The following is a 13,741-nucleotide window of genomic DNA, read 5'->3' on the forward strand; positions in this document are numbered from 1 at the left end:
GATGAACATGTGGAAAGTTAGGTCAAGTAATGAGAAAAAATAGGTTCGTATTTTGGCGTGACAACTTACAACTTGCAGTCATGACAATTTATGTTCGGCTGCTTGATTCTATACACATATTGATTACTTATTAAGTTTATGTGTAGTAGCAATAGAAATGATAGAATTGAAAACAGTTGATTTATTCATGTAATCATGTATAAGTACAATAGTTTAGTACGATTGTAATCAGATTTTCAATTTGATTTAATATCATCTCGCTTCATTCATGTAATCATTTCATATTCAATACGATTTCATTTCTCATTCTCGGTATATGAGATATTGATCGATTGAAAGGTTTTCTTCGATGCAGATGAGAAGAGGAGAATGTGTACACACAAGCAGAGGATATGGAAGATGATTGTCATGAGGAGGTAATATAATACACACCCTAAAACATTTTAAATGTTCATCTTTAGTGGTGACTATTCTGAAATTGACATAATTTATTAGTTTCAAAACTACTGTAAAGATCTAAAATGGTAGCATGGCCTTTTCTTTTGGATAATGGGGACCGTAATGAGGTTTTTTTTTACTGATAAACAATACTTTTCTTTTGGATCGTGGATGATTACATAGCTGAAATTTATATTTCTTATTGATCGATGTAGTAGAGATGGGTTTTTTTGTGTATTCTATTTGCTTTAAATCATGTTTTTGTAAGTCATGTTGTTTTGAGCATTATTGTAATGTAAAATTTCCATATTACTTAAAGACAATTTGGATCATATGTCAAGTTTCATCTTTATGTTCTTCTATTACTGTTTCGTTGTGGCGATGAGATAATGTGAAAGTTATAATATGCTGATAACGCCAAAATCATACATGTTTATTGTCGTTATTTTAATCTAATTCTGTATCTATTTGTATGTAATTGTTGTACGTATGTATTGTAATTCATGTATATTTGTAAAAGTCCATTGTGATTGAATAAATGAAGACCAACAGCGAAAACGATGCTTAAAATGAAGTCCGATAACGAAAACAGCCCAGAAATACACTTCCAGACTCAGATGAGGCGCATCCTAAAAGGGATGAGGCGCATCTATATGCATGTTTTTACCGAAGGTTTCAGATACAACGTTTTTAGGCCATGAGACGCATTTAGAGAGCCAGATGCGGCGCATCTAGTGGGAGATGCGGCGCATACCTTCCCTGCCGACAGTTCTGAGTGCCAAATCTAGCTGGAATCGACAAACTTTAAAGGAATGCGGTGCATCTGGTGTGAGATGTGGCGCATCTGATCAAATTCTGGCCAGTTTACCTAACTTTTGAGCCTATTTAAGAGAGCCTTTGATTCATTCTTTTGACACACCTTCACTATTACATTTCTCCCTCAGTTTCAATACGATTTTAAAGGCTCAAGAAAGGTTACAAGTTAATCTCCATTCTTTCAACATCAAGATTAAGCTAGGATTATTCATCGCAATCGGTATTATCGTTCTATATCTTTTAAACATGAATTCAACTTGTATTAACTATTCCATTAGCTCTATTATGATTATGTTTGGCTAAAAGCCTTGTGTGTTTGCTTCAATGTAAGATTTATGGCTTGGGATTGTTCTATAATTTGATGTTATGCTAGTTATATATATGTTTGATTGATTAAATCATCTAGTCCAACTACAAGAACTATAGTTATGATTGCTTAGTTCATTACTTCAATTATATAGATTGAAAACCTATTAATGTGAGTTAACTAGGAAAACAATCTATACTTCAATACACCTAGTAATCTAGACGATTAGATGCATAAGCTTAAGTGATTTTGTTATGTGTTTAATTCGGTAATTGAATAAGTTCCAAAGCAACATAGTTATGAAATTACCTCAAGTGATTGTTGTAATTTAGGTTTCACGTGAGTTTAACCGGGTTGGGTCTAGTTAGTTAATCAATCTAAATCACCATGTTCTTTCAAAAGATCCATTGTTGTAACCATCCTTGTATCCTAGTTCAATTATGTAAGTTATGACTTGGTATATGTGAGTTTATCAAAGGCCATAGCTTATACTTCAACACCTAGTGATTTAGCCACCTATATGTGAGTATAGGATGTTAATTGAATGATATCTAGGATATACAATCATGTAGTTTACTTAGAGTGATCTTAGTAAACTAGGTTTTATGTGAATTCAACCATGAAAGAATCTTGTTGATTAAACATAGTTCTTAAGTTTATAGATATTGTGAAATTGATATAAACTAATTACTTGTAACTATCACATAACGGTTTTAATTATAAAAGAACAATCCATGTCATTTATCAAGCATAGAAGTAAACACCACATTCTCATTCTTGTTATTTATTATATTTATTTACTGTTTCGTTAAACAAAAATACAACTTTAAACACAAATCCCTCTTTAGAATAATTAATCGTTTAAAGTCCTTAAAACAAACTTCTCCCTGTGGATCGAACTGGTCAATTTACTTGCTAGTTACTGCATGATCGGGTTTTAGTTGCATGTATTATGTGTTAATTATTAAGCATATTGTCTACATTTTAAAGGTTACATCTTGACACATCAACTTTTTGGCGCCGCTGCCGGGGAGCAGTTTTGTTAAAAGATTTTAATAAACTTTGAATTATTCGATCCTTTTGTAGGAATTCAATTCCTAGAAAAGTTACTTTTTATTGTAAGCTTGTGTTTTTGCAATTGGTTTGTTTGTGGTGTTATGATTACAGGATAGGTATTGATGCATGAATTTACGTTCTTCCAACTCTAATTTAATTCCTTCATATCCTGAACCTGAAAGAGAACTTCACGAACGCCTAAGTGATGTCGAACGAGGTGTATATAAAATAGTTATTATTTTACTAGGAAAAACTATTAAATACGATACAATTTTACACAAGATATTTATTTATTTATAGAATGGATATACTTAAACCTTGCTACAACACTTATAGGCAGTGTACCTAATCGTACAGTAGTGTAGTTTTTAGTAAGTCCGGTTCGTTCCACAGGGAAATCTTTAAACAAAGCTCAACGCTATATTAGTTTACTTTTATAAAAATACAAATATATATAGAAGTAATATTATTATTATAAAGGGGGGTTTTTACCGTTTAATGACCGGTTTGTCGATTTTAAGACTTTAGTCGCAGTTAAAACCTAATGTAAAATATAAAATAAATACAAGACTTAAATTAAAGCGTAAAGTAAATAACGATAATGAAATTGCGAATAATAAAAATGCGATAAAATAAAATTGCGATAATTAAAAAGTGCGATAATTAGAAGTGCAATTAAATATAAAATAAAGGAAATTAAATATGAAATAAAAGAATTATGCTTATTTAAACTTCCGTAATCATGATGTTTGACGTGTTGATTTTAGTTTTATGCCCTTGGGTTAATTGTCCTTTGTCCTGGATTATTCAATATGTCCGTCTGGTTTTTGTCCATAACAGTCCATCAGTCATAAATATAAATTGCAAGTGTCCTTGACAAATTATTATTATACCCGAAGTTAAATATTCCAACTAATTGGGGATTCGAATTGTAACAAGGTTTTAATACTTTGTTTAATGAATACACCAGGTTATCGACTGCGTGTAAACCAAGGTTTTACTACTTTGTTAACAATTACACCAATTACCCTTGAATGTAATTTCACCCCTGTTTTAATTATTCTAGTGGCTATTAATCCATTCCCGTGTCCGGTTAAATGAACGATTATTCGTACATATAAATACCCCGCCCATCGTGTCCGATCGAGTGTATATGGTAATTTATAGGGACGCCCAATTGTAAATCTTTATATTAACATTAACAAACTTTCATTTAGTTAAACAAATATAATGCCCATTAATAGCCCATAGTCTAGTTTCCACAAGTGTCGTTCTTTTGTCCAAACCCCAATTATGGTACAAAGCCCAATTACCCAATTTTAGTAATTAGCCCAACATCATGATTACTTCGTTTTAAATAAGCATAATAATAACTTAGCTACGAGACATTAATATAAAAAGGTTGAACATAACTTACAATGATTAAAAATAGCGTAGCGTTACACGGACAGAATTTCGACTCACACCCTTACAACATTCGCTAACATACCCTTATTATTAGAATTATAATTAAAATTAAAATATAAATTATAAATATAAATATATTTACGTATGTATGAAGAGGAAGAGAAAAAAAGATATTTAAAACTCGGCACAAAACTGGCTTTATATAGGACCTGACCAGCAATCTCACTCCATGCGACTCGCATGGATTTGTGCTTCTGGCCATGCGAGTCGCATGGCCACCCTGGATCCAGCCAAATGGGTTTGTTTTCTTCTTGCCGACGTAATATAATAATAATAATATATATAATATATAATTATATATAATTATATATATATTATATTATATTCTTGTGCATAGTAGACTAGATATTTTTGGTCCGTTGCGTCGGACGTTTCTTCTTGGCTCAGGTCCCGGTTCCGGATTTTCGGACGTCCTCGCGTATTATTTTAAATCGCGTACTTTGCGTTTTGTAACTTGTACTCTTGTCATTTTGAGACGTTCCTCATCAATATTTTGAACCTTTTTAGTTGTATCTTGTACTTTTTAGCTCTTTGGACCTTTTTGTCTTCAATTTGTCGAATCTGCCTTTTGTCTTCACTTTTTAATATTTAAACGAATATTGCTTGTAAATCGAACAATACCAACTAAAATCTTGTCTTTCTTGGGGAATAATGCTATGAAATATATGTTCGTTTTTAGCATTATCAAATATTCCCACACTTGAGCATTGCTTGTCCTCAAGCAATATTGTCTTGAAATACTAGAATCACTTTTTTATTCTTCACACTTTGTACATCAGTGATTTCTATACGGCGGTATAAACAATGGTAGTAACGATATGGTTTACAGTCCCACATGACTATAAAAATTTAGATCCATTAAGGAAATTGGATCTTTATGAAAACATTTGATCTTTTGAAAATTAAATCTAGTTTTTACCCTAGATAAGTTTTCCGAAATAACCCTTTACCGGTGTTTGCAAAATATTTTTGTGGGTTTGGTGGGTTTCAGATTTGAAAATTTTAGCTCAAAACTTGCGGTTTTGTGTCACCCACTTGCTAACCTTGTATTTGGAAAGCAACACGTCCAGTTTACTTGTCCCGTATATTACCTTCCGGCAAACTACTGTCCGGTTGTAAAGGAAAGCGTTGAACAAGCAACTGTTAAGGCAATGTCCCGTGACATGCTTTTGATTATGGTTTATAACGTGTCGGACGCAATTACTATCCTTGGTAGGAGCAATAGCAAAGCTCACCCTTATAATTTGTCGGTTTAGCACAAGGTCCTGTCTTTGACCATGTTATGCAACCACCGTTCTTACGGTTGACACCCGATTTAGTTCAGGTGACCTAATGAATTCCAGGTGAATTCCTAGGATTTTACGTTCAATGGTAATGAACGCATTGAAAATAGGGTTTTCAGAAAACAAATCGGTTTATAATTTTGATCAAAATATTTTCTCGTTTCAGCTCGAGTTTAGATATCATTGAATTCCATGAGTTTGAATTCTCAATCTTTAAGGTCAATCTCTAGGATTGAGTAATATCAGTCTTAAAAGCTGATTTTTAATCTTTAAGGAGATTATCCTTTCTGGGGATCTGATTCATTAGTCTTATCCAGCTAATTTGCACGGTGCCTCCCTATTGTACGAGATAAATCCTTCTCATGGTTAGGATAAATCTGACCACTTGGCGACCCTGTTTAATGCTGAGGTCCGTGGATTTCCTGCTGATTTTAGTGATGACTTTTCTAGATTTTTCGTCAACCTACAGCTGGTCTGGACGACAACTTCATGACCTAAATCAAGAAGCGCGTGTCTTTTTCGGAAGACTTTACTTCCTTTTAATGATGGAATTGATTCATCGTGTAGATCCATCTCTTCTTTTCTTTCATCGGGTAAAACAGTTTAGTTTAGTCCAAAGCAAAAGTATTTTCAGTTATTTGTTACAGATATATGTGACATATGTTTAAGATAACTTGGTAAATTTTCCCACACTTGGCTTTTATTTTCCTTTTTATCGTCCTCTATTCCATTTTAAATGAATTTTAACATTTTCGTTTGTTTCTCAATTTATGTCCTTTCCGAGGTAACAATAATTTCGGTGTTAAAACCTAGTTTTATCGTTCATAAATATGTATAAACATGATTTGAATTCATTTAATTAAAAATTTTGAAAAATTTTACTAGAATTGGGTAGTCAGTATATAAGACTAGGGCTGTTCTTTTTTATCAGAGAGCACTAGATTCTAATACAACTACTGCTTTACTAGTATTTTTAATAGTAACCAAGTGTTTAATATAAAAATTTTAAAATCCGAAAGAATTTAACCCCTTCCCACACTTAAGATCTTGCAATGCCCTCATTTGCAAGAAATCAGTAACAATTTAAATTATTGAGGGTGATTAGTGTGAAAATGATTAAATTTTTTACCAAAGTTTCCAAATATATTGGCGTTTGTTTGCTGAATGATAAATGGTGCACGTCATTTGTTCATTCCGTCTTGTTGTTATTTCACATACATTTTGCATCATTGTCGTCAAAATTACTTGCTTTTGCTGAACTTAATGCCAGTCTTTGAAAATGCGTTGTTTTACCCTGTTTTGTGCATAAAATAGAATACATACAATACAAATATAATCATACATGCAATTTGAAATGGAACTTTGGCATCCCACTTTCAAACTATAAGAAAAATATTAGTACACAATAATAATAAAATATCAAACATTACATAAACGTAATAAAATGTTAAGTGTTTAAAATAAAAATAAAAATTACCAACTTATCTCTACTGATCAGGAGGTGGGTTAGGAGGAAAATTAGGATATGGATCCCAATTCATGTTCGCGTCCGGGTTCCATGGCTGATTATAGGTGAACTGGTATGCTGCGTCATAATCATATGAATCATAGGGTGGTCTCATTTCTGGCTGATGTGCGGGATAGTATGCGGGTCGGGTCGGATAATACATCTCGCCAGGCTGCAACTGGCTTATAATTTGGCGCTGATGATAATCCCATCGGCCATGCTCTCGTTGTCGGGAATGCTCGTAGTCATTCCGACGTTGCCATGCCTCGTACTGCATATGCCTATCATAGTTCGTCATGTATTCATCCTCCATACGAACGCCTAAATCAAGAGCAGTCTCCCGAACAACTCCTATAATGTTGTTCGCATCCTCCATCTCGTCATCCGAACCTCTTTCTACCTGTCGCTGAGGTCCCTCGTATCGATATACCCGACCACGTCTCATTAATAATACCCTTGCACCGTGATAAAGGTTTGAACTTATAGTTTCACCTCCGTCCTCTATTTCGTTCATTGGACCCCCTTGGTGCTTATCTACACCTAAATACTCTCCAATGAGAGTAATGAAAATACCACCACCTATAATACTCCCCGATTTCATCCCCGAAACTACATTAGCGAGATAATAACCAACACAATAGGGAATGTTAACGAAACTCCTCGGGTCTCTAATACACTTGAGGTAGAACAAATCGTTTACGGTCAATTTCTCCTTATTTCTTCCCCTTTGTGTAATTGTGTTTGCTAAGAATCTATGAATCACCCGGAGTTCAGCTCTGTCTATATCTAAGTATGTATGATTTCCACTGGCATGAAATTCATTAAAGTGGGACATACGCCTCCAGATGGCGTTAATATCAAATTCCCTATCTACCCTTTCTCCTTGGGCAATCAAGCTATTACAGTCGGGGCTCAAAAGTTCAGCAGGGGTGTAAATCTGTAAGGCCCTAGCTAAATCTATCATGGACATTCTGTACATGCGTCCACCTAACAGAAATCTAATAAAGCTTCTATCATCTATTCTCCTAACATCACTGTTTAACTTAATAGTACTAAGTAATTCTATACACCATTCCCTATATATGGTTCTACGAATGGAAAATAGTCGCATCCAATCGTTAAACTGAGAATTACCATACCTTTGCACCAATAATTCCCGAATCGGTTCGGCAAGGTTAACTGTTTCCAAAGGTACCCAGTCAATTGCCCTTGGCATTTCAACAACCTTAAAGTAGAGAATGTGCATGTTCTTTTGATAATCTGGATACTCTATCCAACATCGATCAAATCTCAGATTTGGGTGTAACTGATCTTCATTAATGTCTAAACTCAGAATCCTTTGATGTGGAGCGAATTGACGAAACTGATTCATGAATAATTGATCTTGATCGTGATATGGAATATGTTGCTCCTCCTGTTCTTCTTCTTCTTGTTGCATATGTTGTTCTTGTTCATGAAACATTTCCGGTTCGGGCTCTGGTTGCCTGGATGATGATGCTCCTGAACCTCCAGTATCGGCTTTCTGCAAAACACATTAAACACAAAATTTGTGCATCCAAATATGCATTAGTGTTAGCAAAATAATAACTTGAAACAATTATGATGACATGTTCAATTCATAACACATTTTATACACATTTTCTTAACAATAACAATTCTACACTTTTACATACGAAAATGTGTACAATGTTTTATCACATTTAAACTCTTAAACATGTCAACAATAATCATTATAGCAATTAAACACTTGTTACATGGCATTCAAATCAAACTAGTGCTCATTTTCATATTTTTGTCAAGTCTACACTTTGTCAAATAAGCATATACGAAAAACGTACATCAGGTTCATAAGCATTTATCTCAAATAACATGCCAAAATAATCACTACTAGCAATGAAACAAGTTTCAAATGGCCTTTATATCAAATTATCCAAGTTCATGAATTTTTAGACTTAAAAAGTCCACTTTAATTCTCAAAAACATGTTTAGGCTCAAAGTTTGGATCAATTAACTACCTAAACATGTTACACTACTTAATTTAGCAACAATTCATGACAAAAATCGGCCATAACCTGTTTATATCAAAAAGCCCCAAATTGCTCAAGAACACAAACCCTAGATTCTTAAAAATTTGAAGTTTTTAGCTTCAATTCATGTTAAATAGCTTCTATCTAGGATATACATGCATAATATAACAACAATTTAGCTCTAATTACACCTAAATTTAACAAAATCAAAATATAAATTTTCTAGCTCAAGAACACAAAAATTCGAATTTAAAGAGATTAGGGGTGAAATCTTTACCTTTCTCCTGAAGGGGTTGAGACTACTGAATCTAGGCATGATTATTGTGAAGTTTTGCAAGAATTTTGATGAAAAATGATGAATTTTTGAGAGGGTTTTGGAGATGGTTCGTGTATATGTGTGTGTGTTGTGAAAAAGAAACAGGTCGAATGAGTTTTTGATCCTGTCCAGTTTTTAACATCCATGCGACTCGCATGGATTTTGCCTTTCCCCCATGCGAGTCGCATGGGGGTATTTTCCAGGTTTTGTTTGTTTTTTTTTTTTTTTTTTTTTTTTTATATAAAAACCTTATACTTTTAAAACATAAAATTTAATAAAATTTAAAAATTTTGTTTCTTTTTAAGACGAGGTCGTTTCGGGACGATGCCCTAGTCCGTCCCTCGACAAAATTTTAAAATTTTGTCATTTTCAAGCGATTGTTTTAAAAGCTTAGATTTTTGGATTTTTTTTTTTTTTTTTTTTTTTTTGGCATACTTTAAATCAAAAAGATTAAAAATAATGATAATAAAAGTTCTCGTCCCTCCCTCGGGTAAAGCAATTTCGGTTCAAAGACCTAGTCTTCAACTTACGACGAATTTTAAAAATCATATTTTTAACTTAATGAGATAAAGTAAATTTTTGTTTTTAAATTCACACAATTATAAAATTCAAAATTAATACTAAAAAAAAATCACACCAAACTTAAAAATTTGAAATGCATAAAATTAAAATTTCATATTTTAAAAATTAAAAATTCACACCAAACTTAATTTAAAAATTCATATTATAAATTCATACCAAACTTATATTAATTTTTCAAATATTTACAATTTTTAAATATATTATTTTTACAAAATTTACAATATTAATTTAAGATTTAAATATTAATTTTTAAAAATATGGTAAAAATAAAATTAAAAATCTTTTTGTCTTTTTATCCCTACTTTAATCGATCAAATATTATCAAAAATATGCGCCCCTCTTTTCGGTAAAGTAATTTCGGATCCAAGACCTAATTTAACTCATGACGAATTTTTGAAATATTTTGGGTTGATTGATTAAAGATATTTATACCTTAAGAATAAACGTTAAATTTCGCAGTGATGTAATAAATTTTTGAATGATATCAATAATTTCGGTCGCCAAACCTAATTTTATTTAATACCAATTTAATACTTTTTAGCGAACAAATTAGCGTTTATTATCAAAAGGTTAAAAATAAAAATAAAAATAAAAGCTATACAGACATACCTGTGGAATAGATTTCTTAGTTATATGATCTATTATATTCATAAGATAGTCGGTTTAATTGGTTTTCCATGGCTGCATAGGCGTAACCTCGAGCATTCATTGTCTTTTCTTCTAAACATATGAACGGTCCGTCTCTGCATAAAGTAACAAATTCGGTATTTGAATAGGTTTGATTATTTGAACATTTACCTCCATGTGACCATTTTCCGCATTTGTGACATCGTTCTAGGTGTCGTGCTCTTCTTTTCGCTGCGGATTTTGATTTTCCTTTACCAAATTGTAACTTATTATCTTCGCATCTGGATCCTTTTCTAACTCCGTCCATTCTTTCTCTGATTACTGATACTATTTCACTCGGGAGTATGTCATTATTTCTTTTAGTGATCAAAGCGTGTAGCATTAGACCATGGTTTAGTTCACAGGCAGTCTTCATTTCGTAAAAACCTAAAAAAAATAAAAATTCAGAATGGGGGGAGAAGACTAGTTCTTTAGGGTCTGCTAGGGAAAGACCATACGTGTTCCATTTTCGAGAACTACACGAAAACAGACAATCTAACTCTAACAGAAATACATATTATCCTTTAAAGACTTGATTCTCCCCACACTTAGTTAGCTGTGGTGTCGAAATTGTGATTAACTTCGTTGTCGACTTCCATCGGACCATGTATGTAATGTTTAACTCTGTGACCATTAACTTTAAATTCAATCCCATTTGAATTTATCAATTCTATCGTTCCGTATGGGAAAACTCTTTTGACTATGAATGGTCCAGACCATCTTGATTTCAATTTTCCAGGAAATAGCTTGAATCGTGAGTTGAAAAGAAGAACTCTGTCTCCTTCTTTGAATTCTTTTGAACTTCTGATTCTTTTATCATGCCATTTCTTCGTTCTTTCTTTATAGATTAACGAATTCTCGTATGCTTCATGTCTTAATTCTTCTAATTCGTTTAGTTGACTTAATCGTAGACGTCCGGCTTCATGTAAATCAAGGTTACATGTCTTCAAAGCCCAAAATGCTTTGTGTTCAATTTCTACTAGAAGATGACATGCTTTTCCATAAACAAGTCTAAAAGGTGTGGTTCCAATTGGAGTTTTGTAGGCTGTTCTAAAAGCCCAGAGTGCATCCTCCAATTTAATGGACCATTCCTTCGGATTTGATCCTACGGTTTTCTCTAGAATACGTTTTAAAGCTCGGTTTGTATTTTCAACTTGTCCACTTGTTTGTGGATGATATGCGGTGGAGATTTTATGAGTTACTCCATATCTTTTAAGAACTTTCTCAAGTTGATTATTACAGAAATGAGTACCCCGATCACTTATTAAAGCTTTCGGTGTTCCAAACCTTGCAAAAAGACGTTTTAAAAAGTTGACTACAACTCGTGCATCGTTAGTTGGGAGAGCTTGTGCTTCCGCCCATTTAGATACATAATCAATGGCTACGAGTATATATAAATAATTATGAGATTTTGGAAATGGACCCATAAAGTCAATACCCCAAATGTCAAATACTTCACATACTTGGATGACATTTTGTGGCATTTCATCACGTTGACTTATTTTTCCGGCCCTTTGACATGCATCACAGGATTTGCAAAGAAGGTGTGCGTCTTTGTAAATTGTAGGCCAATAGAATCCAGCTTCATAAACTTTTCTTGCTGTTAGTTGAGGCCCATAATGCCCTCCTGTTGGTCCTGTGTGATAATGGTTTAATATTTTACTAGCTTCATCTCCAAATACACATCGGCGTATTATTCCATCGGGACAACTTTTAAACAGATGTGGATCTTCCCAGAAATAGTGTTTTATATCACTGAAGAATTTCTTTCGTCTTTGGTACGATAATCCTTTTTCAAGGAATCCACAAACTAAGTAGTTTGCATAGTCTGCAAACCATGGGATTTCTTTATAATCTATTTTCAATAGATATTCATCAGGAAAGTTGTCTTGTATGGCCGATTCATTCAGAACTTCTAATTCGGGATTTTCAAGACGAGAAAGATGATCAGCGGCGAGATTTTCTGCTCCCTTTTTATCTCGGATTTCAATATCAAACTCTTGTAAGAGTAAGATCCAACGGATTAATCTTGGTTTAGCATCTTGTTTTGAAAATAGGTATCTAAGAGCAGAATGGTCGGTATAGACCACCGTTTTTGCTAGAACGAGATATGATCGAAATTTGTCAAAAGCAAAGACAATAGCAAGGAGTTCTTTTTCAGTAGTTGTATAGTTCGTTTGTGCTCCTTGTAATGTCTTACTAGCATAATATATAGGTTGAAATCGTTTTTCAATCCTTTGTCCTAAAACGGCTCCCATTGCAAAATCACTTGCATCGCACATTAGTTCAAATGGTAGATTCCAATTTGGTGTTATCATGATCGGCGCATTAGTGAGTTTCTCTTTAAGAATATTAAAAGATTTGATACACTCATCTGAAAAGATGAATGGCGCATCCTTTTCTAGGAGTTTATTCATAGGAGTGGCAATTTTAGAAAAATCTTTTATGAAACGTCGGTAAAAACCGGCATGCCCTAGAAAACTCCTAACTCCTCTAACATTGGTGGGATGTGGAAGTTTAGCAATTACATCTACTTTAGCTCTATCCACTTCAATTCCTTCTTTTGAAATTTTATGTCCAAGAACGATGCCTTCTTTAACCATGAAATGGCATTTCTCCCAATTAAGTACTAGATTTGATTTTTCGCATCTAATTAGCATTCGTTCCAGATTAACTAGACATGATTTAAATGTATCACCGAAGACTGAAAAGTCATCCATGAATACTTCCATGCATTCTTCTATCATGTCATGAAAAATCGCCATCATACACCTTTGAAAGGTTGCAGGGGCGTTGCAAAGTCCAAATGGCATTCTTTTGTAAGCAAAAGTACCATAAGGGCACGTGAATGTGGTTTTCTCTTGGTCTTCGGGTGCTATTGGAATTTGAAAATATCCGGAAAATCCATCTAGAAAACAATAGTAACTATTTCCGGCTAATCTTTCCAACATTTGATCAATGAAAGGTAAGGGAAAGTGATCTTTTCTGGTGGCGTCATTTAATTTTCTATAATCAATACATACACGCCATCCTGTTACAGTCCTAGTAGGAATAAGCTCATTTTTCTCATTTGTAATGACAGTCATGCCACCCTTCTTAGGCACGCATTGAACTGGGCTTACCCATGGACTATCAGAAATTGGATATATCAAACCTGCATCTAGCAGTTTAATAATCTCTTTCTTAACTACATCTTGCATATTAGGATTTAGTCTTCGTTGGCGTTGCACATACGTTTTATGACCTTCTTCCATAAGGATTTTATGTGTGCAATAC

The sequence above is a fragment of the Rutidosis leptorrhynchoides genome, chromosome 10 (genome assembly GCF_046630445.1).
Source record: "Rutidosis leptorrhynchoides isolate AG116_Rl617_1_P2 chromosome 10, CSIRO_AGI_Rlap_v1, whole genome shotgun sequence".
Taxonomy (NCBI): domain Eukaryota; kingdom Viridiplantae; phylum Streptophyta; class Magnoliopsida; order Asterales; family Asteraceae; genus Rutidosis; species Rutidosis leptorrhynchoides.